General features: G+C 38.5%; 1 protein-coding gene across 17 annotated transcripts in view; it reads left to right on the top strand.

Annotated features, from left to right (window-relative positions):
- Positions 1–21,312, top strand: part of EPC1 (enhancer of polycomb 1) — a 72,399-nt gene that overhangs the window by 14,642 nt on the left and 36,445 nt on the right. The window contains exon 1 of one of the 17 annotated variants that reach the window (XR_015279291.1): positions 218–320. The exons of 12 other annotated variants lie outside the window; for them this stretch is intronic. The gene's annotated coding sequence lies outside the window, so the exon portion shown is untranslated. Of the gene's footprint in view, positions 1–217; positions 321–21,312 lie in introns of those variants that run through there. 4 more of the 17 variants (XM_086863202.1, XM_086863168.1, XR_015279285.1 and 1 more) reach the window with 4 other exon arrangements.

Below are 21,312 nucleotides of genomic sequence, written 5' to 3'. Positions count from 1 at the left end.
GCTCGTGCCCCGCAGGCACCGGCGGCCCCTCCGCGGGGCCCCGAAAGGCACAAAGGGGGTCACGTGACACCGCGGGGCGGCCGCCATTTTGTGTCTCGGTTCTTGGGCCGGGCCTGGTGCGGCAGCCGCGAGGAGCAGACGGGGCCCGGCGGCGGCGCCGTGCGCGCGCTGCCCCGCCGGGGGGCGCTGCCGAGCCGGACGGCGCCATGGGGGGCGCGCGGCGGCGGGAGCGCGCGCGGGCCCGGCCGCCCTCAGGGGAGCGGGGCCCGGCGGGGCCCGTGCCTTTTCCTCTTCCCCTGCCGGAGATAGGAAGTGGAGGGGTTTGTGTTTTGGTTTATCTAAGAGCCCTGCAAATGCCTTCAAACAGGCACGGTATAACTAAAGTTTTGACAGTCCCCACGAAAGTCAGTAGTGAAGCACTACTCAGAGTGAGGAAATCCATGTTGGAGGCTAAAAGTCTATCATTTCCTGCTCGGTTTTGCTGTCTCAGTGGAGGATGAAACTTTAAACCATTTGAACTTCAGGGTCACTTAATCATTCACTCAGCACTTTCCAAGATAGGTATAATAATCAGTAGCTGTTATTGCTGAAGGTAAAACACTTGGTAACTGTTACTGTTGAAGACTCTGCTCTGAAGTGCGTTCTTTGCAGCGTTGTAAATCTTTAATTATTTCCGTACTATAATCAGTTTTCCCCATCTGTGCATTAAGTACTGCAAATAGGGAAGTACTATAGAAACACGGTTATGTAAGCAGGTTTTGAAATTTGGTGCTAAGAACAAAGGTGACACTAGCTCAGTTGGTTAGAGCAGCATGCTAATAATGTCAAGGTTGTGTGTTCCATCCCCGTATGGATCATTCACTTAAGAGCTGGACTCGATGATCCTTGTGGGTCCCTTCCAACTCAGAATATTCAGTGATTCTGTGACAGTCGTAAAATTCTGAATTTTCCTAGTTGTCAGATTTCCATTGTCCTTTGAAGGTGACATGCTGTAAAGTTTCTGTTCGTAGTTCTAGATGTAGCAAACTAGGAATTAACATTTGTTTTAAGAGAGGTATCATCTTTAATGGAGTTTTCTCTTTGTGGCGCTATTGGTCTTAGTTAATGGATTCAGTGAATTTTTATGAAATGTCTTCGGCCAGAAAGATTTCTAGAGAGTAATGCACTTTACATGTTGTTGTCCACTCTCTGAGGCTTTTTTTAACATAACTCCCTATCATTCTAACATAATTCGATATTTCCAAGTCTTCTGCAAGTTCTAAGTTGCTTTACAGATCTGCTGAAATGTATATTGTGAAGTGTAGTGGTTTTGTGGTTGTTTTTATTTTTCTAATTGGTAGGTTGTATTTCATTGGGTTGTTTTGATGGTGCTTATTTTTGTGAAGATGCTTTAATCTTAAGCATGGCATCGATTGAGGAATATTTAAGTGGTAGGTAACAATGCTTAGGATGTTTGTGTTTCTTTTGGGCACAGTGGATATATTCTGAATTGATACTTGTAGATTCTGAATATGAGAGAAGGCACCTTAATTTCCTCTTGTACCAGCATTTTAAATTTTATTGTTTGCTATGATGCTTGCTGAGTTTTTCAGCTCAAGAGAGTGAGAATGCATGCATGCATTTATGTAGAAATGTCAGGTTACTGTCTTTCTCTTGTACTATTTGCCTGGCAGTTATAAGTTTTCAGGCTAGAAAATTACACAGGCTCTTTGTAGTCTCCCTAAACCCAGATGTATATGTCTAAGCTAAGTAAAAGTAGTCATGAGCAAAGAAAATATTTTAAACATTAATTATAAGACTTGTTTTTGTGGTTAATGTGATGCTTTTGTTTCCAAAACTTAGCTTTGAGGGTTAGCTCTAGGAGTAAGTAGATGCTTCCTGCAGCAGAAGTTTGTTCCTGCATTTGTTTTGAATATGTTTGTATGCACACAAACACATATCCCCAAAAGAAATTTGTTTGCCATCAGTAAGCACAGGTGTCTTTCTGAATCTTTTTTGGACCTTCTTATATAAAATATTTGCCAATAAACTTTTGTTCCTTACTGTTTCTGGCAACTTGCTAAATTACCTTCCCTCCCTCTTGTTGCCCTAAAAAGCTTTCTCTTCAGTTTATATTAGTGTTATCAACAGAGAGGCTAATTCTGTGACATAAATTGTGGCAAATCTCATAGGTTTCATACCCTACTCTGTTCTGTTTCCCAAACTTCAGGCCGTGCAGGATTTTGGAAAGTTGGTAGTTTGTGTTATGTAGCTGAAGACTTGAGTTGGAGGATTTTTTCCCTAATGCTTACAAAAATGATAGATGTTTTTGTTACAAACAGATGGCAAAGTGTCCATAAGATTCTGGAGGAGAGGATATCTTCAACTAGTGTGGATTAGCATTTTTAACTTTTTATAAATAGAATTCTGACATTGGTTTGAGTTTTGCATAAATGTAATTTTAAATGAACAGATATTTGGAGCTAAGAGCTCTCCTCTTGACTAAATAACTTTCCCTAGGGAAAAATGCAATCAAAGAGATTTAATATTCAGGCATCAAGTCACAAGATATTTAAATGACTAATTACTGTTTTGATGCACAAAAAGGAATCTTATTTTGCTTCCCTTTCATCTTATCTTTCTCCCATCCTGTTCCTAAAAACAAGTAAATAGCTGAAATCTTCCTTATTACAACTGGAAACTTCAGTTCAGAAGTGGTACTCTCTAAGAGTCTTCTGAAGGAAAAACAACCTTTGCTGAGTCTATGGGAGTTGTAAAATACGCAATTGATTCAGGGATATAGTCTTTTAAAGAAAGTGGCAGCTAAGGGCCTTAAGTGGTGTTTATTCTCTTACTAGTGGAGTCTGCCTTACTTCAAGCCATGGCTTCAGTCAGTGGTTTTGTTTGGAGGTAAAGGACTAATAAAAAAACTCTTTGACATGCAGACAGTGGTACTGGAGGTTTCCAACTGATCCTATGTTCTGACAGTTAGTTTAGCTGCCAGGTTTCTGAGATAAAAACATTGTGGCTGTTGCCAAGTCTGTCGCTACATCTAAGAAACTAAAAAGTATCATGAGACATATAGAGCTGAAAAAAAAAAACCCTTCAAAATTTCATGAATCTTCTTATATAACAGCAAACATTCCCTGTATTATTTCAAAATGCTATTTTTGAGCAAAACAGATCCTCAATGCTGTAATTTTGAGAACCAGTCAACAGACCACTGTTAATAATACAGTAATGTAGGTTTGGCTATCAAGTCCATGGATAATTATGAATAAGCAAGTAGGTGGAGTAGATTTATATTTTATAAAGGACTTTTTAAAAGGTGTTGCTTTGTGTATCCTGTATTTCTGTTTCTGAGGAGGGTGTTGCTTTTTTTTTAACTAGAAATTCAGATTCTAGACTGAAAGGAGACAGCTGGAAAAGCAGAGCAGAGGTAGCTTTAGTTAAGCAAGATAAAAAGTGAAAAAATATGACAGACTGAAGCTTTTTGAACATGTTCAGTGACATTTCAGAAAGAAACCATGCATAGCTTTACAGGTAGCCTAGATTTGATGGCCTCTAACCAAACCAAGGTAAACTACAAAATTTGTTTTCATTGCATTTTTTGAAAGGAAAGTAGAAAAAAAACACTCTACATCCCTAGCCTCTAGATTTTCTTAAAAAATAGAAATTTGGGGGGAGTGGAGGAAGGTGTGCTAAAACTTTGTGGATAATTTTAAGAAGTAGATCCTTGTGGAAAATTATGAGTATAGTTGGATGAGTTTTTGGGTTTTTTAAGAACATTTTAAAAAGGAGCAAAGCCATGCGTTTGAAGGACACCATGTCAACATTATAAGGCATTTTTTAAATGTTGAGAAATTAAAATTTCTTAGTTGAAGCATTGCCCTAGCAAAGATTAGCATGACCAGGGATACTTTTAATTAAGTCCCTTAGATCTGAGAAATTAATTACCAAATAGAAAAAAAATGTCTGTGTTGGTGACATTTCCAGAGTTAATAACAGCCCTAGAGTTGTGGGAATTACAGGTTTGTGGAGGGGGGTTGTTTGACTTTTTCCTTGAGTGAGCTTGTTATACTCGTGTAAATTCTGATAGTACTGTGATATGCCAAAATTTTGGATGTTAGTTTTGATTTTTGTCTTGTGTGTGTTCAAGTTTGTATAGGTTAAGTGCACCTCCTCCCTCAGGTAAAGTTTTTTAAATGCCAGTGTCTCTGGCATTTGGTGTTGAGGCAGGAAAGGAGTGCTGTTGCTTTACTGAATTTTTCCTAACTCCCGCTTCTGACTGGGATCCTGGTCTGGTGATAATCCTTGTCCTCACTTTAGCTCTGGAGTAGCTGCTTGCTTGCTTGTCTTACTAGATTTCTGACAGTGATGCACTACATGGAGTTGTTTTCTTGTGGATCACAGTTTAAATTTAAAGCTTGATTTCTAATTTTAGTTAGTGTTGCTAGTTACAGATAGAAGAATTAAGCACCCAGAGTCCAAAATTATAATCTGTACAGCTGCTCATTCAGTTCTTACTGTTTTCCTTTGTATATGTGTCATGGTGTAACTGACAGCTTGCACAGCGGGTGGAATGAAGTCTGTATGTGTAATTATCATTTCTGGATACTGTCATACTTTGTTACCTGGTGTTTGAGCAAACTGTTGAAATAGTTTAAACTGTGCTTTTGATTTCTTTAAATCTACTGTTGTATTATCTTTCTTGCCCTGGGTTTGCTTAAGAAAAGCTTATTTGTTAAAATTTCATTATTAGATGTCATTTTCCCCCTTCAGCATGACCTGTCAGTATTTGCTAAATGCTATAGAACACCCAGTGAAGATAAGCTAATGTTCATTCAAATGCTTTGGAACACTTCAACCATATTCTCTAATAGGATGTGTCTTAATTTGACGAAGCACTACATGGTAAATTTTCATTTACACAGTTTGGATAGGCTCAAAGAGCACATCCTTTCCATGGAACTGCCTTGGGCACTGCTAGCACAGGTGTCTGCCAAGCCATATCTGCACAGAAAAATGTCTTTCTCCTCCCAAATCCATACTGCAGGCATTGGGAGGCTACCATATTCAGGGTCTCTTGCTGCTGAAACAGCTGTTTTTAGCTTATCAAGGGGGAAAGTTGGTAAGGAATGTACAAAAGCACCTGTATGTTATGATCTAAGCCTCAGTGAATTCAAAATGTGTGAAGTAAGCATGCAGCAGAGGTGTAGTGAGTCAATGTATGAACAGTGTTAACTTATATGTGGAAGTTTCACTAAGGGTTCTCCAGTCATTTTTATTATATTCTTGCCAGCATATGAATGCCACTGCATTCTGTGATTGCATCCATAAAAGTGTGTATTTCTAATTGTGTGCATGGTGCCTTAAGTACTCTTAAAATAACCACTGCCTTACTGTCACATGATTCACTGATATTGAGTATTTTAGAATCTTGTTGGAGCCATCAGAATGATGTGAATGTAAAATCATAGCAGGTACTGTAACAGAATCATTAGTTTCCAGTCTGGCCTTGGTTTTGTTTTGGTTTTTTTCTTTGATGCAGTGTTAGAAAAGTCTATAAAGTTTTTTGCTTACTAACAGAAGAGAATCTGTGCCCCATCTCCAGCCGTAGAAGTCCCGAAATCTTAAGCAGGACAACAAATTGGGTCAAATTTCAAGTGTAAGAGTAATAGTGATGACTTCCTGCATATTCCATCTTCAGTTACACCAAAGTTTTCTGTTCTATTTGATGTTATTTAAGTTATATTTAAGTTATTCTGTGCACCTGAGCATTCATGTAAGTTAGGAAATCTGGCAGATCATGAGTAGTAGCTTCTATAGTGAGCAATTCATGCACTGCCTTCAGCTACTTGAGGAATGTTGTTAATCCTGTGATGTGAAACCCATCTGTAGTATCAGTGCTCCCTTTAAAGGCAGAGAGATGGTGGTGGCATAGACTTCTATTACAGGTTGGTGCAATTTATTTGAGTCTGGGATAAGTTTGAGTAAATTTTGCTTCTGGTTTCTCGCTGGGATGGGCCTTCATTTATGAAGAAGATGCATAGAGTATGCCTTTGGGATTCAACAACTTCCTGGAAGCTGACAGTTCTGTGTAAAAGTTGAAGAATCATGATATATGTCCTGCTGTTACACCATAGGGAAGTCAGGCACTAACTTGAAATTGTGAGCAGGGGACTGCCATGAAATTGGTTTGATAAAGTGGTGTTCTACATATGCTGTCAGTTCAGCATGTGATAGTGGGAAAGGTATATATGCTGTGCTCTAAAATAATCCTGAAAATACTTAAACTTTCAGAAAACAGTAGGAGTTGGTTATGCATTTCAGAGGCTTCTCCAGGAAGTTCAGATTCTGTTTTGAAATTAGGCAGAATATGAATTGGCAGACTTCAGTTTGATTATTGTCTATAATACTAATATTGAAAGAGATTTTTCCTTTTGGAAGCAGGATAATTAAGACTTTTTCAATAATCCTAATGGCACGAAGCCATGTCAAGTGATGTTTAGGGTGGATATTAACAAAAGCTTTTACATTCAGAGCACGGTTAGGCACTGGAACAGGTTCCCCATGAAAGTGGTCACAGCACCAAATCTGGCAACCGTTCAAGAAGCATCTGGACAGTTCTCAGGCACATGGTGAAACTCTTGGGATTGTTCTGGGCAGAGCCAGGAGTTGGATTTGATGATCCCTGTAGGTCTCTTCCAACTCTGGGTATTCTGTGACTATTCTGTGTGTTACATATGTATACAAAACCAGAATAGTTCCTCTTAAGAAAGCTGTTGCAGCTTTCTTAAGAGGAAAAAAGAAAAGCTGTATTGGACTGCTTTTACCGAATCTGTTTGTGTGCATTCTCAATTTCTTTTTACCCTATTGTGGACATCCCAATAATTACATACAGAGAATTTGTGTAACAACAGTGGCTTTCTGCATAGCAGAGTTAACTACAGTGAGATCAGTTGTGTCCATGCTCGCACTTGAGGTTAAAAAGGTTAGATGTACTTAGTACTTGCAATGAGCATGTTTAACAGTTAGAAGAGTTTAAAAATGTGTTTTGAACTGTTTATATTAAACCAGGGAAAGAAGGATGCCCACAAATATGTAACTTTGTTAGCAGTATTCTTGAGAGCACAAGAAGTAATACAACTGTCAGAGTTTTGGAGAAGAGGAGTTTGTCAGGGTAAACTAAATAATTTTAAAGTCAGACTTATATGGAAAGGCTTTACCTTCTGGGAATTTTCACAGCTTGCCTTAAAGAGGAGCCCCAAAATGTTATCTTCCTGACTCTTTCTCAGCTTTGATCCATCATATAATGTATTTTGGCAAAGGATTGGGTATTAACTGTGTGTAGAAGAATGCATGTAATGGTAGGGACAATATTTCAGTAACCTCAGTGTTTGAGAGGCATGGTGATGTGTCCTTAGTTTCTTTTCATTTTAATAGTTAACATTCTGTATTCAGTAGAATTTTAGTTATTCGTAGGAGCTTGTCTAGTATTCATTTGATTCAGGTAGGAAGAACAGGCAATGTAGCAAGCCCTTAAATCTGCTAATCTTTCCGTTGAGTAGACCACTTTGTTGTAGCCATGGCGATAATTGTGCCCTGGTTATATGATTTTATTCCTCAGAAATGTATATGCAATTATTTATCAATTAGTTAAGGGTATTTAGACTGAACATTTGAATACCTCTAAGTCAATGCTTTATTTTTTCAAGTTTTTGTTTTATAGGACAAAGTATGTGTTTGTGTGGGCATCTGCTCTGCTTGAACAGAATGTTGTAATGCCATAGGTGTATGTGATAAGTTACTTGTTCTTTTTCAACACTTTTCCACATTGTACATACAAGAGGAAACACTTGCTTTTAGTATCAAGGAACACATCAAATGAGTGATGTACCAAGCAGAAGATGCTGGCTGCTGATTTTGTCTGTAGATGTACTCTTCCTGTTTGGTGACTAGCTCTGCTCTCCCATCTACTTATGTGTATCTGTGTATTCAGCTTTATGTGCTTTCAAGGACTAACCCTGTTCTGAGTAAACAGATACGTGAAGGTGAATTGCATCAGTTAAGGCTGAAATAAGAGTTTGAAAACTTTCTGCTCTGTCAGTTTCTTCAAGCACAGGTAGATAGTTTGTGTGAGAAAGGAAATGATCCTCTTAATGTTTAAGTACCATACTTAAAGATTTGTTTCCTTTATATTTAATCAGGAATTAAGAGATTAATGCTTTCTGAATTGGAAACTTTCAAGAGGGTGTATTTGGAGAGGATTGCTTTCCAACATCCATTTGAGTTTGTACTTTATCTCAATTTCTAAACTTCAAGGTTCCTTCCAAGTTGTAAACAGAAATCACAGATCTTGTAGCCTGCGTGGAAGATTTATGAAGCGTACGTTTGAGGAGAGGGATTGGTAGTAAAGGCTGCCCTATACACACATCTAGTGCTACTGTTTGTTTTCTGTTATGATTTTAAGATGTCACCTTCAGGTTTTTTGTTGGTCAGATGTTCAGTTCAGAACATGGCTGCTAGGAAGGTGTTGGCATGCAAAGATGAATTCTTCATACGTTTCTTTTTCCAGATTTTCCTTTTCAAAACACAAGGATATTGGGCCAGGTATGTTGTTGGGAAAATGTAATGATTGTGAATTAAAGTTGTTTAGGAAGGGGAAGAAAGGGTGCCTGTTGCTTTTCTAAACTATTGATTGGTAATTAGTCTCACTGAAAATGCCTTTCTTGGTGGAAGCACTTTGTTACTTGATGTTTTTCTGTTTTCTTTTACTTTTTATGCCATTACCATTCTCCATGTTACTCTGTGTAGTATGTAACATCATCTCTTCCAGGCATATCCAAGGATTTAATTATTTGAAATTCCCCATTCTCTTGTATTTCTAAATTCTCTTGTTTTGCTCTCCTTCTTAAGTTTCTTTAAACACTGATGATAAAATTGAATTTCCAATTTCCCCTGTTCTTTTGTTTTTGCTTAAGAAATGAAGCTTTTCACTGTGACGTGAGGCTATACCCCCCAGCCCCAACCTCGTATTAGTACTTCAGCAGGATGTGTCCCATATGCCTTTTTGGTGCTTAATTTTTCTCAGTACTTAAATACAAGAAATAATTCTGGAAAGAGAGGCAGAAAATAGGAACTGGCTTCAGAATAAGATTCTGCAATATTGTGATGTGACTTAAAATACTTATAATTCAGTAACCTAGATCTGATATATCTTGTAAAAAAGCTGAACAAGACAACAGGGAGGTTTTATTAGGAAGTTCATGAGTAAGGCTACAGGTAAAGGCCAGTGGATCTAGGTCCTACAGGATGTTTTGTATTATGTACAGAATCCTTTAAGTAGGTTACTTACACAGTAGTGTTGGATCTTTCAGATACTTAGAGATGCACTTATGTACTCTTTCCTGGTTCTCAGGGACTTTTTTTTTCTCTTTCATGGGTTCTTTGTCAAATATGATGACCTTGCTCACCCTTCTCTTGCAGTTTATCTTGTTCAGTTAGAAGGAAATTATTATTATTATTACTGGTGTACTTGCTTTGTTCCCTGATGAAGATGCTGTGGTCTTGAAGTAGGCCAGGTATAAAATGAAACTGTTCATATATTAGTATTAAAGGTAGTTTAATATGGCCCCTCTTGGGGAACTAATGTTTTTCATAGTACTTGAAGTCAGTGGGGAAGAACTTAACGCTGTTGCTGTATGTATGAGGTGAGGGAACTTGAGCTATTACAACTGAAGTAAAACAGCTTCCCTTTTCTTGTCAATAATGCAAGGTTTGTTCTGTGAGAAGGAAGTATGTGTGGGAAAACAGTGAAACATGCATGTTTACAAAGCACCTCTGTCTAATAAATCTTTACCAGAGCTGTAGGATAAGAATAGTTAACAGAAATTTCTGTTTCATGTTCATGCTCTCAGCCTTCCTCTGAAGGAGAATTATTTCCTTTGAGATGTCTTGTCTTGAGAAGAAGTTTAGAAGATTGAAAAAAAAATTGGCACATCTTGGACTAGAGCAGAAAATAAGAGGTTTGTTGCAGTTAATGCTTAAACCGTTATGTCTGGCCTGGTTTTCCACAGCATCTGTACTTCACTACAGAAGGACCTTGTGCTGGTAGTTGAGAAGTGTTTTCTTTGCGGGCTTTAGCTGTCTTTAAGTGATTGGGGTGTGGGCTGCAGAATGCCTAGAAATAAAGACAAAACCTCACTGGGGAAACTGGTGAGGAAAGAGAAGCTCTGCAGTGACCTTAATAAGTTTCTGTTACTGAGGGGAGTAACAAACATGTACTAGCTTTAACTTTTAAGAATTGCTGTCACAGGTAGGTTCTGGAACAAGTCTCATCAGAAGGTAACAGTTTTGGTATTGTTTGGCAGGATAGTGTGAAATTCTGAAGCTATCCTGATGCATTAAGAAAAATACTCATAGGTAGTCTCATTGGTAAATGAGAGCCTATCAAAAAACTGAACCTGTGAAACCAGGTAATCAATCTGTTCATTTTTCATGCATTTCATCAGGTAAAAAAGGTCCCTGTGTGGGATTTAGTAACCTGATTATTTTTAAAAGTTGTATCCAGAAGTTGGCTTAACTCAGTAATTTAAAACAAAGTAGGGAAGTATCTGGCATTTTATTTTGGGTTGTATTAAACTGTGATTTCAGTGATGTAATTTTCTGGAAAATAATAGTTTTAATGTTTTCCAGAGTTGATTTTCTCAGGAAAATCATTGTCCTGTCTCAGCAAAAGAAGTTTGACTTGACCTGCACTCAAGAGGAACACTGTATGAGAAGCACTTGTTTTAGTTAGTAAAGGGAATGGGAAGATTTAGTGATAATTTTGTTCAAAAGTCTTAACCCCTATTGTTTTGCACTGTGGTCAGGTGCATATGTAGAGTTCACATGTGTTGATACTGGCTGGATGTTTGTTTTGTTTTTGTGGTTTATTCTCTCCATTACCAAGGAGAGTGAGTGTGCACGATTTAGACTGTGGTATAATTTTCCTTCAGAAGTCCATAGGGTTAAATAGTGGCTGATAAGTTAACTCTGAATTGTTTCAACACTTTACTTTTGCACATTTGTTAAATATGAATTATACATTCACATTACCTAAGAGTGTTAGATGGGGTTTGAAGGAAGTAAGCCCACCACTTTAACAGATGGCACTGTCTGCACAGGTGGAGTTGGAACTTGGGGTCCTGACTCAGCTTTTGGCAACAGTATCATTTCCAGGGATTGAGGGAACCTCAGTTTACTTTGGCTTGCAGTTACTGTAAACCAAAGTAAGCCATTTAATGTGTTAAGTGGTATGAAACTGAAGGTGCAGTTAGTAATTCAAAAGCATAACGTTAGGTATCTCTGAATTTTATTCTCTAGGAATGTATGCAGCGTCAAGTTGATATTTTTCTAAACACAATGTGCTAAATAATCCTTTATGAATACACTCATTAGTGGTACTATAGCTAAAATAATCCTTGCACAGAAGGGATGTAATGAATTAATGACAAGTACAAATACCTCTCAGCCCCTGGTAATTTGCATGGCACCAAGTGGTGAGAGAGACAGGTAGCATGTCTAGCATAAGGATATTTCCGGGAGTCCTCTACGTTTCTCTGCTGATGCATAGGCTGTATTCTCAAACTCAGTGTTTGGGAAGGGAATGAAGCAGTCTCTGAAGTGTCTGTTATGCTTTATATATTTATATATTTTGTAGATAAATTTATATTTCTTGTGTAGACACATCAAATCACAGATATTCATACCATTGTAACTCGATTCCCCTGCAGCTAGGAATGGCCCATTGAACAGCTGCACATGCAGTGGAAAAGCAGAGACTGTGTTGGGACTGGAACAGTGGGATTTGGCTGACTCTCCTTGTACACGACATTGGGCAGTCCTGTTCTATCCCACTCAAGCACTTAACTCTCACTGGGTGTACAGAGTAACAATGTCGCTTAAAGTACACCGAGTTTACAAGTGTTACAGAAATACTTGTCCTCAGAGGAAACCTTTCCCTTATACTTCTGTTCTTATTTCTTTCCTACCCTCCTATTTAGGACTTTACTTTGTTGCTGAGTGTTTATACCTTGAAAACAGGTTTTATGATAATTGCAGGTAGAAGGTCATGAATTTGAAATGCTAGTATGTCCTGCATTTTTAAAGGCAATCTAAATAAATTTGGCGATTACAAAACACAATGAGTAGCTGGTGTCTGACTCACAGGAGTTCATAATTCAGAATGTACATTACTGATCAGGAAATTTTTAAGCTGGTATTTTGTCTAAGCTTTTCAGCCTCATACAGGCCTCTGCTCTAGGTAGCATCTTTGCACTGAGATGTGGCAATGTTTATTCTAAGTCAAGCAAAGTGTCTACATGTGCAGATTTACAAACTGAAGACCGACATCCATAGCAGGAAATACACAGATTCATTGGAAAGTCCATTTTAAGTTATTCAGTATTGCTCCTGTCACTGTTGGAGAAGCACTTTCCCACCTTGGAGGCATCAGGCCTGAAATGCTAATCTGTTGCTGTTGCAAATACGGAAGCTCAGAGTATTTAGCTGAAAAGTATGGGTAGGTTTTACTTGCATTTTAATGAATGTACTTTGACAAAATTTATTTGGCTAGAGCAATTCTAAGTCATTGCTAAGCAAGTTTCTTCTTTACTAGATACCTTATATAGTAAAACTTAATTACGTCTCTCTTAATTACGCTGGTGTTTGTACTTGATGGGGTCTTACTTCAATTTTCTCAAATGTCTTTATCAGCTCTCTTGAGATCTTGCTGTCTTGGTACATTAAAAAGCTCCTTTTACTAAGTTACAAACTGCAATGTTTTTGTTTTGGTTTTTTTTTTCTTGTAACAAGAATTGTGATTTGGAGAAGTATGAGATAGGAACTTTGATACCATTGTCACTGACAGCTATTCAAAGACAAGGGTAGGTGTACTCTGCCATCCTGTGTATGCTTATGCAGCTCGCATTTCTACTCAGCACTATATAGCAATTTATTTCCATTGTATGATATACAGAGCAGTAAATCAGTTAAATGAAGATATTGTGAAGTCTGCAAAAGGTCTTGTTTAAAAGATTAGCTTTTACTTATGGCTATGGTACACTGTATGCTTTTTCTGCTGACTTTTCTTCCCCATAGAACTGAAGTGGTTAATGTTAAAAAGGTTTATTTGTTTATTTTTGAAATCATAAATAATCTTGATAGTTTAAGGCAATGCTGTGGAAGCTTCTTTACTTTGTTTTTTTTTTTTTTTAATGGAACTGCTATGTATGAGCTTTTTGTGTGGAATGCATGTGACTTCTTAAAAGGTGCTTAGATTGGTTAGGTTTTAAGATAGATTTCTTCTTGCTTATCTGACATGAGGTGCCGAGTCTCAACTCATGAATGAATGAACTTAGACAAATGTTGATACTTGGTTTTCGTCTTAATGGTTTTAATGAATTTCTGTCCCCATATTATTGTATAATGTTCAGTAGAAACACCAATTAAATTCTATTACTTTTTAATGTGAATGACTGCTTGAGGTAATGAAACTGTACTTTACAGAAGTGGTAGTTAAACCTGACAGGCATGTTGTAAATGTAGTAGTCTTAGGGGAGGTACAGCTGGTTTAGTTTTGTGTGTTAGAAATCCTGTGTAAACCCTATTCACTCACTGATTTTTATTCTTTTTAATTGCTATTTTTGGTTGAAGGGAATGGTAAATGAACAAAATATAAAGTTGCTAATACTGAGTTTCCTTCAAGCCTCTTTAACATTAAAGTTGAATAGAGCATACTTGCCTAAAAAAGTCATAAAGGAAAGAAATTACTGGACTGCTAAACTCGAAGACTAAAATGAGACTCCCAGCTTCTGATATGTTGTGGCTCAGAGGGAACAGCTATGGAAGTATGCCTGTGAGTTTTGTGCTTTTTTACTCTCCTTGATAATGATGCACATGGGCACCTTTTTGAAATGGTGTTAGGCAAAGTGGTACTCTGCTACAACACACACTTGTCTTGCAGTTAGTGTCCAAAAATTTTTCTCATTCTGTGAAGAGTTTGCTTCCTAATGATGCCTGGCATTTAGGCTGCCCCAGTCAACCAGATCGGACATTTGCTTGTGTGATGTCCTTGGGTAGTGGTGCAGTTTGGTGTTCAGAAATGTGACGGTCAAGCTGTAGGTAATGTTGAGTTTTAGAGTCTTACTGCAAATTCTGAGGGGAAAAATCGTAGGTCTAGGTAGGTAGAGTTTTCAGGATCTGTTTCTAATACTTGTAAGAAAATCCCCAAACCATCTAGATCCTGTTCTTAGACTTGTTTTTTCTTCAGACTCTTTGATCATATGTGGATGTGGGAAACTGTTGATTTTTGCAGTTTGTGATGTGTGGCCTGTGAAAGGGAATGTTTCTGAGCTCTTAGCAGACAAGGCTGGGGAAATAGGGCTGCTGCTCAAACTGTTACGGCTTTGTTCATTTGTCTTACCTGTCTTGATTGTACTGTGTACTGCTGCCAGGTTCATAGGTGGATTCAGATTAAGAAGTGTCTGAACTGCAGTGGAGAAGAGGGCTGGTTAATGAGGGTTATTTGAAAACCTGGTCTGAAGAACAAAGCCTATGGAAGCAGTGATAAGGATACTGTTTTACATAGTTTATGTAAAAAACTTTGAGAAAAATGTAAAGAATTTCATTCCGCTATCTGTTGAAATGACCATTTACTTCACCCAGTGCTAGGTATAGTATTTGGTGACAGTTGAAAACCGGAGCAGTTGATGCTCATGTCTATGTTGGAACGCACAATCCTGTGTGTCTCTGCGCATGGAAGAATAGTGAAACAGAATAGAACTTTTTGTGGCAAAGTTGGGTTACCATGTTGCTTGTTATTTAGATGACTCTGCTCTTTGATCAGTCCTGAACACCCTTAACAGTAGTATCAACTCCCCGTGACTAATAAAAATGCTGGAATCTAGCTGTAAGCTTTTGCCATGCAAAATGGTCTGAGTTACAAAGTATTGCTAATGCAGAGAAATGTTTTAAGCTAGTAGCAAGATGCAGTGGTGTCTTTTAACTCGGGAACTTGATGCAATTATTTAGCCAACTGATGAAATTATCTTGAAGCTCCACTTCCATAGTCCATATGAGGGGAGAATAATTTTGCTATAAACCTTTATTCAAGCTGTTCTAAATGGCATTACAGCTGAAAACTCTGAAAAGAAAAGGTTAAGTTACAAGAGCTGTTCTTATTCAGTTGTAGACTGTATCCTGAAAGATATATTCTTGTGAACTGTATAAAATCTCAGATTGCTTTGTGTTACAGTCTGATTTTAGTGTGGAGGTCATGTCCTGGACATGTATTTTCATAATACCGTGAAAGCATCTTAATGTGTTATTTAGAATCCTTTAATTAAGGGAAAATTACTTTGTTTACTATAGATGGCTGAAATAGTTATCATTCATTGCAGTCTCAAGTGAGCATACAGCTGAAACAGCAGGCTGAGGTAGGGAAGGGGCTAGTGTACAAGTCTGGTGTGGCAAAGTTGTGTGAGATGAGCTGAGTTGGTTTAAATGTTCCTAGTGAGAAGAGGCAGTTCAGTGTTTTCCTAGACCTTGTCCTGGTCTTTGCACTACCGGTGAACTGATTTAGCTTATGAGACGGAGACTCGCCTAAGAGTAACTCCCCTTCCCTCTGTGGTCTGTGGCTTACAAGGCTGCCTAGGTTGAGGAGTTCATGAGAGCCAAAGTCATTACAGAAGAGTGGATGGGCATGGCCATTACCAACACTGAGGAGATGGTTTAGTCCCTTCTGCCAGTTTTGATCTTATGCAATTCCTAAACTAAATATTTCAAATAGATACCAAGGCCTGTGCTTCTGAATGTATGCTGGGCAGTGGCAATTCGGCAGGTAGACAAGTCTTTTTAGGTGATCTAAATGAGATCTGTGCCTGGAAAGATAGAGGTGCTAAATTGTGTTTGCATAGTTAATATGTGTTAAATACTTGACTTTTTTCTGATTCCTGGGTTGTGTTTCTTACCCTCTCTGGCATGTTTTGCGCCAGTCTCATTCATGTATTTATCTCTGTCTTTCTGTTTTGCACAGTAATTTAAAACATGAAACTGACTTCAGTCTTCTAGTAACAGGATAACAAATTACTATTTCTTCTAGTGTTGTCATGAGCTCTAGTACTAATGTTAGATTCGTGGGTCAAATGTTCTGTGTGCCCTCCACCTGTCTACCACCATTCACTGAAGAACAGCAAGTGAAAATTTTTTATAAGTTGTAAGTAATTTGCTGCAGAGTCCACAAATACAGAAGCAAGATTTCTTCCAGTGAAAGGACAGACTCCTTCCATGCTCTTAGAAATATCTGATTTGAACATGGGGAAGGTAGTCTACTACAATGCTCAAAATGATGTGGCTGATCTCATTTTTGACCAGTGTTCTAGAGAAAAGTAATAATTACCAAGGTTTTTTTCATACTTTGTTAATTACAAACCCATGCATTTTTAGAAGTAAATTGGGTCCCATTTTCACTGAGTAATTTCTGTTTAAACCTATGCAATGACTTTAAGTTGGAATTTTTAGCAGAGATCTAATTATTATGGTGATTACAGTAGGATCTTTCTTAACTGACTACTCAAGAGACTGACATCAGTTGATAAACAGAAGTGACCTCCATAGTTTTCTTCTATGAAGGGACAGTTTTAGACTCTGCTGTAACAAGAAGAAAACACTTTCTCTACTGTGTAGAATGATTCAGGCCATTGAGAGATTTTGGCAGAAGAGCTTCAGAAGGGAAGATCTAAAGCCATGTGGTCTGGGTGAATCTGCAGGCAGCTTCAGTCAATACGAGATGTTCTCTGTGTTTCCATATCTGCTGAGGGTCATAATACATTGAGGGCTACGATGGTTTGTGGACCAGATGAGGGATGGAAGTGATCTGCTGTCTTCTTTCAGACCCATCATAGGTAGAGCAAGGAAGGCTGCTTTGCTACCCACCGTTTCTGTCCTTTTTTTGATCCTGTGTGCTTCTTGTGACCAAATTTAAACTATTACTGGCACTTACATGACATTCATGTACTGGAGTTAAGAGGGTCAGAGCTGCTGTTATGTTTACAAAACTAGCTATTGCCTTGGCATTATCAAAGGCCAGATCTGTCAGCTGTTATTCAGGAGTTGGGTTCCAGGTCTCAGTCAAGGATCAGTGTACCTCAGGGACTGATCTTGTCCCAGAACGCGTATTGAAGATTTCTGTGCGTTGCAAGGCAGACTCAGATTGCCCTCATCAATACAACTTCGGTCAGGTTTAGAACTTTTCAGCAGCAGTTGTTTGGAAAGAAGTGCTGTAATAAACTTGTCAGAATGTCTTTGTTTTGCAGGTAGTTAGGTGTGACTGCATGTGCCTTCAGTGTGAGGAACTAAAGGCAGAAGTGTGTGGTAGTGCTTCTGTAATAACCTGTGGAGCTGCTCTTCAGGAATAGCTGAGCATTTTTGCTTTCAGTCATACTAGAAGCCACTAGAGCCACTTTCTGTCCTGAATGTAAGAGTAATGCAAATGAAGTATATCTGAACAGTTTGTATTGATCTAAATCAGCTTCCGTGTTCTGGCTGTGCATCCCATACATGCTCTTGCAGCCTTGCTGGTGCTTGCCTGTCCCTGGGTAAGCTCACTCTATTATGGTGGCATTTAACTGCCCCTGAGTCCCACAGAAACATATTTCCAGTGCCTGAACTGGTTCTAGGAAGGGAGGAGGAATTGAGTACAGAACAAGGAATGGCATTAAAATATACGGACCTCTTTGTTTTGCACATAATTCTCTGATAATATTCTTCATGTTCCTCCTAATCTTGGATATAAATTGTGTCTGATTAGTAAGTTACAGGACAGCTAAGATTGATAACAGGAGGAGAAGGTGAAGAGAATGAGCCATTTCAGGTGTTTTTTTGACAGATTTATTGGATTGAATGTGTAGACAAATTTTCTCTAGTGTAACTTGACCATCACGCTTCCAAGAGGCCATCTTCCCTGATCATGCAGGTTACTGAGATCCTTATATGGCTGAGACAGGATGTGTATCCTGTAGCTCACTGAGCAAAGATGGAGGTTGGAGAGTGACTTGTGTGCAGTAGGTCACAGAAGTGCTTCAGCAGTCCCTACTGTATGTTTTAGAGTTGAGTTAGCCAGAAAGGTCTTGGTCTGCAGCAGGGGCTCCAAGCAACTTTGCTGTGTTTTCCTCCACTGCCCTATCAGTAAATATTGCTGATGTGAGAACCTTCATCATCTCTGTGGATTTAGCAGCCAAAAATCTTTACCTTATAAGCCTGAAATCATGTTGCTCGTGCACCAGTTTATGACTGCTTGGTGACACGATGAGCAACTTCTGATTTTTTTCAGTTCCTAATGTTTGCTTATGTGATCTTAATTATAGAGTAATGTGTGTTTCAAATGAGCTGCAATTTTGTTGATTTTTTGTGTGTGTGTTTAGAGGTTTTTTGGGACCATAAGCTGTTAGGACATAAAGTGTGTATCAAAAGAGATGGGTCTAGGAGTTTGTATGGCCTTGATTGTGTGTCAGCTGTAATCTGTTTCAGTGTAACTGTTGTGAACCTAATGCTTCTTGACAGCTGTCTGTGGGAACTGGTATGCCTTTCCGTTCTTACACCTTTAACATTGTGAGTGCTGTGAAGTGGGTGGTAGCCTTAGGAAAGCACTTCTGTCAGGGATGGATGTGAGAGGATTTTGCCCAGTCATACTGATGTAAATGGGCAGTGGATTGCCTTCCCAGTAATGACACAATTAGTTGTAGTGTGTTTTTGTATAGGTTCTGTTTCAGAGGCAGAGATGTGATTCTGATCTGCACAGGCTTGACCTCAGTCCTGCATGCTTTTTAGAAGTACCACTACTTTTAAAAACTTTCTGCTTGTCCATCCCACCATTTCCTTCCCCCAGCAAAGACACCACTCCCTTGCTTAGGGTAGGCTTGGAGTATTGGGAGACTTTCTGTTCTGCACACTGGACTTGAGAGCTGCCTCTTTTGGTAATTTCCATAAGCAAGTGTGCCTTAAATTATTATTTCTAAGAGCTCTGAAATAATTGGAGAAATTATTGGGGAAACAATCAAATAATAAAAAAAGTGGATTTTTCCTCTATTTCTTGGGAAGATGATTTCTTGAGAAGTAGCTGTTCGCTACTGCAGTAAAATTTTTTCAGTTGTTTTTTTTTCCATAAGCAAGTGTGCCTTAAATTATTATTTCTAAGAGCTCTGAAATAATTGGAGAAATTATTGGGGAAACAATCAAATAATAAAAAAAGTGGATTTTTCCTCTATTTCTTGGGAAGATGATTTCTTGAGAAGTAGCTGTTCGCTACTGCAGTAAAATTTTTTCAGTTGTTTTTTTTTGAAAGGATAATATGCATTCTGTCCCTTTGGTTTGTTTAACTGTAATTACGGCTTATGTTAGTTAGCCTTTTAATTCCTTGTGCTGTGGTTATCTTCCTTGGAATATGGTCTTCAGAGTGTACTGCAGAGTAGATATTTTGTTAAAGAAACTTTGTGCTCTCTCTAAGTGCCAGTATTCTTCTAGAAACTGTAACTAAATTAAAATCTTACAGTCACGTTGCCAAAAATTTTTTAAGTATTACCAAAATGTGAAAAGGCAAATGCTACTTGTTCTCAGTTGCAGAGCTTCTGCTTGTTTCTGTTTGAAGTCAGGAGTACCTGCTGGTAGTCAGGTTGAGCCACAATCATAGTATCCTTTCTTGTGTGTTCTAATTATTCTAATTCACATTTTTTCATGTACTGCACTAGAAATGCATCAAACATGCAAATACTGAGCTTGTGACAAAGAATTAGCCCTATATCCTTGCACTATCACTTGAGAGAGGTCCTACTGCCCCACCACAAAGCAGCACTGACCACAGGTTCTGGTTCTTTCAGGCTGTAATGAGAGCTGCTCTGCTGTGTTTTGTCTTCCCTCATGCCTTTGTTGCTGTCAACGTGCTTTAGATTGTCCTTTTACTCCTTTTATGTTTTGGAGCATGATGTTTTGGTGATACTAGTGTGCAGTAAGAGTGGACACAAGGGGCAAACTGTCTATCCTAAAATTAATAGGAAGGAAGACCACAGAATGACAAATTGTGCCAATGCATAGCTTTGCTTATGAAATTGTGTCATATTTTGTTACATTCTACATAGAGTTGCTGTTTTGGTGGGCTTTTCCTGTAGACTTTCTTAATTAGAGGAAAACTAAGGGAAGAAGATTTTGGTTATTTAAACAACTAACAGTGTAAACTGGTAGTATTGGCATTTTAACTGTCCAAATAATTTTCTGGACAGGAATATAGTATGGAGAATAAGGTGCAGTTCATAGAATCATGGAATATCCAGAGTTGGAAGGGACTCACAAGGATCATCAAGTCCAGCTCCTGACTCTGCACAGCACAAGCCCAACAGTCACACCATGTGCCCAAGAGTGTTGTCCATACACTTCTTGAACCTCTGTCAGGCTGGTGCTGTGACTGCTTTCCTGGGGAGACTGTTCTGGGTGAAGAACTTTTTTCTAATACCCAAGCTAAACCTCTCGACACAGCTTCTGGCTGTTCACTCAGGTCCTGTCAGTTGTCACAAGATAAAGAGATCAGTGCCTGCCCCTCGGTTCATGTTTCTGGCTGAGTGTTACAGAAAATGATGAAGCTGCTCCTTTCCTGAGACACCCTCTGTCTCTGAGCTGAGTGCTCCCACTGCATCCCTTTTTTGTTGGGATTGTCTGACCACATGGTAAGCCAGTACAAGATGCTAACCTGATGGAAAACTAACTTGGGAGCTGGGAAGAGTGAGCAGATTTGTAGAGTTTTCTTGTATGAGCTCTTTAATTAACTTCTGATGCAAATTTGGCTGAGCATTAGTAAAATGTAAAAGGAATGAAGCTTGAGGAACAGTACTGTTGTTCTGAAATGACTGTATCAAATTAGCATTACAGCACTTCTAAAGCTGTAATTACAATAGCATTCTATGCCAGGCAAAGAAAGCAACTGAAAATGAAAGGTTTTCTGGATATAATCACAAAGAATAGGTTGAAAATAGTTAAATGTAAAAGTGCAAAGCAGTTTCAGGGAGAATAAACTACCTTCAATAAGTACATGTTGTGAAATGGTATGTGTGATCCAAGGGAAGCAAGGTGGGGCAGAAAGGGAAGAAATTTTGAAGCAGCCTGCTGTGGTGTTAAGCAGTTCAGGCTGAGTGCTTTTGTAAAACAAATGCAGGTATATCAATGTTGTTTCAATCAGAAGGGTACATTGAGAAAGAAATGTGACTACACTGGAAGTGGAAGCTGGTTAATAGGGAGAAATAATAT

This window comes from Cyanistes caeruleus, chromosome 1 (genome assembly GCF_971803275.1).
Source record: "Cyanistes caeruleus chromosome 1, bCyaCae1.hap1.1, whole genome shotgun sequence".
Lineage (NCBI taxonomy): Eukaryota > Metazoa > Chordata > Aves > Passeriformes > Paridae > Cyanistes > Cyanistes caeruleus.
The sequence above is the reverse complement of the archived record's forward strand: the minus strand, read 5'-3'. Positions and strand labels throughout refer to the sequence as shown.